The 2,788-nt window shown below is 31.5% G+C and overlaps 1 non-coding gene across 1 annotated transcript; it reads right to left on the reverse strand.

The window, feature by feature from the left end:
• Positions 1–2,441: 2,441 nt before the first annotated feature.
• Positions 2,442–2,524, reverse strand: LOC124944234. The gene has a single exon (XR_007099875.1). It is a non-coding gene; the product is annotated as a small nucleolar RNA Z199 (small nucleolar RNA).
• Positions 2,525–2,788: the final 264 nt, after the last annotated feature.

Raw genomic sequence — 2,788 nt, forward strand, 5'->3', positions numbered from 1 at the left:
AATGTGTGTGTGGTCACAAAATTAGAGGTCAAAATTAGGATTGATGAGTGGTTTGTCAAGGGGATAAAAAATCATATGAAAAAATGTGAGTCACAAGATTTGATGTCGATTGGGTTGATTGTTGTTTGGTTTGACGAGGGATAAGAGGTGTGTGAAAGTGTGGGTAAGGTCATTAGATGATGTCAATTGAGATTTGGTGGTTGATTTGTCGGAAGTGGAAAATAATTTAAGAGGTTGGTAACAAATGAAATATTAGTGGTTAAAAATATATGAATGAGATTTTGATTGACCGAAATGTAAAAGTGTGTGAATTCACGAGATTAGAGGTCGATTATGATTGGTGAGTTATTTGTTGAGGGGACAAAGAGACATATGAAAAAATGTGAGTTACAAGATGAGAGGTCTATTGAGGGATTTGTGTTAGTTGACGAGGATACAAGGTGTGTGAGGTCACGAGATGATATGTTGATCGACATTTGTGGTTGGTTTACCGAAGTGGGGTAAAAAAAGAGGCCGCGGTAATATAAAAGAGGATGTTAATAAATGAGATATTAGTGGTTAAAATATATGAATGAGATGATGATTAATCGAATTATAAAAGTGTGTGAAATCACGATATTATAGGTTGATTGAGATTTGTGGGCGATTTTCCGAGTGGATAAAGAGTAATATGAAAAAGTGTGAGTCACAAGATAAGAGGTTTATTGGTGGTAAAAGAGGTCGCGGTAAGAGTACAAATAATGAGATGAGAGGTGTGATTTGTGGGGATAAGAGACCGATAATAAAAGAGATATCGGTGATTAAAAATAATATGAATGAAATTTTGATTGATCGAAATGTGTGAGTTCTTGATAATAGAGGTCGATTGAGATTGATAGTTGGTTTGTCGAGTGTGATAAGAGGCATGTGAAAATGTGAGTTCATGATATGAGAGGTCAATTGAGAATGGTGGTTGATTTGACAAAAGATAATATGTGTGTGAAAGTGTGTGAGGTCACGATATGAGATGTGTATTGTGATATTGATGGTTGGTTTGTCGAAGTGGTGGTAAAAGAAGTCGTGGTAATGGATAAGAGTTCGGTAATAGTATAAAAATTGTCTAAAACAAAATGTAGGACACAACTTTTAAATAAAATATTTAGATGGATCTATAATAACTAAAAAGATAAATGATGTTGACTTAATTCTTACTAAGAAGAAATTTACAAGTGTTTTTCAAACTTATAAAATTATTTTTTTAACTTTAGATATTTAATAAATTTTAAAATATATGTTAATATTAAATTTTAGATTAAATTTTATTTTATAAATTAAAATTAATTAAATTTAAATAATATTAATTTTGTTTAAACTATTTATAGATAAATGTTTATATTCAATCTTATTACATGGTTATAATCCAATTTTTTTTTTCTTAAAAATTAAAAGGAGATTGAATTAGCTAATATGTAAAGAAGTAAATACTAAAGTGAGAATAAAGATAACATCCTACAAGTTTGACAATCTGTTTTATCTGGCATTGAATTTCTTGATTTCGAGAAATACAACAATAGTATGAAAATTATAAAAAGTCACATAGGTACTTTTCCTTTTCCTAGGTGTCCTTGAGGATCACCAAAACCAAAATTGAGCAAAACAAGAACTAGAAAGTATGAATCAAGTTTAGATGGTTGAGATTAATATAAAGTATTTAGTTACAATAAATACAAAGAAAATGGGGATATATCTTTCCTGTACATATATGATTGATGAAAAAGAAGATTGAAATTTGAGGGTATCCATAATTCTTAGTTTTGATCATTTTAATGAAAATAGAACTTCATGTACTCAGAAACACAGTTCGAAGGCTGCATTCTTCTCTGTGAGGATCTTGGAAATTCCAAACATTTTCTTGATTGGTCGTCCATGGATGCATTGATAAAATCATCTATACCATCCTTTACATCTTCAAAGAAGTTGCATTATCTTTCTACATTTTACTACATGAATTCATAGATAGATTTTTGGAAACCGTAGATGGGTTTCACTCAAGCAGCAAACTTTTCAGTATGGCTGCAATATGGATACCCAATGGAGATCACCAAACAAAGAAAAACAGAGCATTTTAATAATGTTAAAAAAAACAAGAAGAGATCAGAGTATGGTATTAAGATTGTCGGTCACGGTTAATCAGAAACACGGACCAAAGAATACTCATCATCTCTATAATTCAAACAAAATCGAAATTGAACTGTTTAGAAACCAGATCAAAGGGCAACAGATAAAAAAACACAACATTTATATGTTAAAAAGAAAAAAGAGATCAGAGTATGGAATAGGATTGTCGGTCACGGTTAATCAGAAACACGGACCATAGAATAATCATCATCATCATCTCCCTATTTCGAAAGAAAAAAGTGTTGGAATTTATCAGAAAAAACACGATTTAGCAGGTCGATTCGTACCATCAGAGACTTAAATAAAAAGTGAATCATGGAAATTTTCCATCATATTGTTGCAGTTTTGTTTCCTCGTCAGCTGGTTCGAGTTCGACAAAGAGAAACAAATTAAAACGAAGCTAGGGTGAAAATGAAACAGTTTCAAAAAAGACTAAAGAGATTAGAGAAGATGAAGGTAAAGAGAGATGAGAGATCATACTTCTTCTTAATTATCAGAAATGGGTTCATTAAATAGAATGCTGAAAACCCTAATTTCAGCCTTCAAGGCTTCAAGCGTAACCATGTGACCCCATATACGGTTCGGTTGGGTTCTACAATCTTGGGCCTCAACCAAATTTAAAATGACATTC

Source organism: Impatiens glandulifera, chromosome 6 (assembly GCF_907164915.1).
Source record: "Impatiens glandulifera chromosome 6, dImpGla2.1, whole genome shotgun sequence".
In the NCBI taxonomy this organism is placed as follows: Eukaryota; Viridiplantae; Streptophyta; class Magnoliopsida; order Ericales; family Balsaminaceae; genus Impatiens; species Impatiens glandulifera.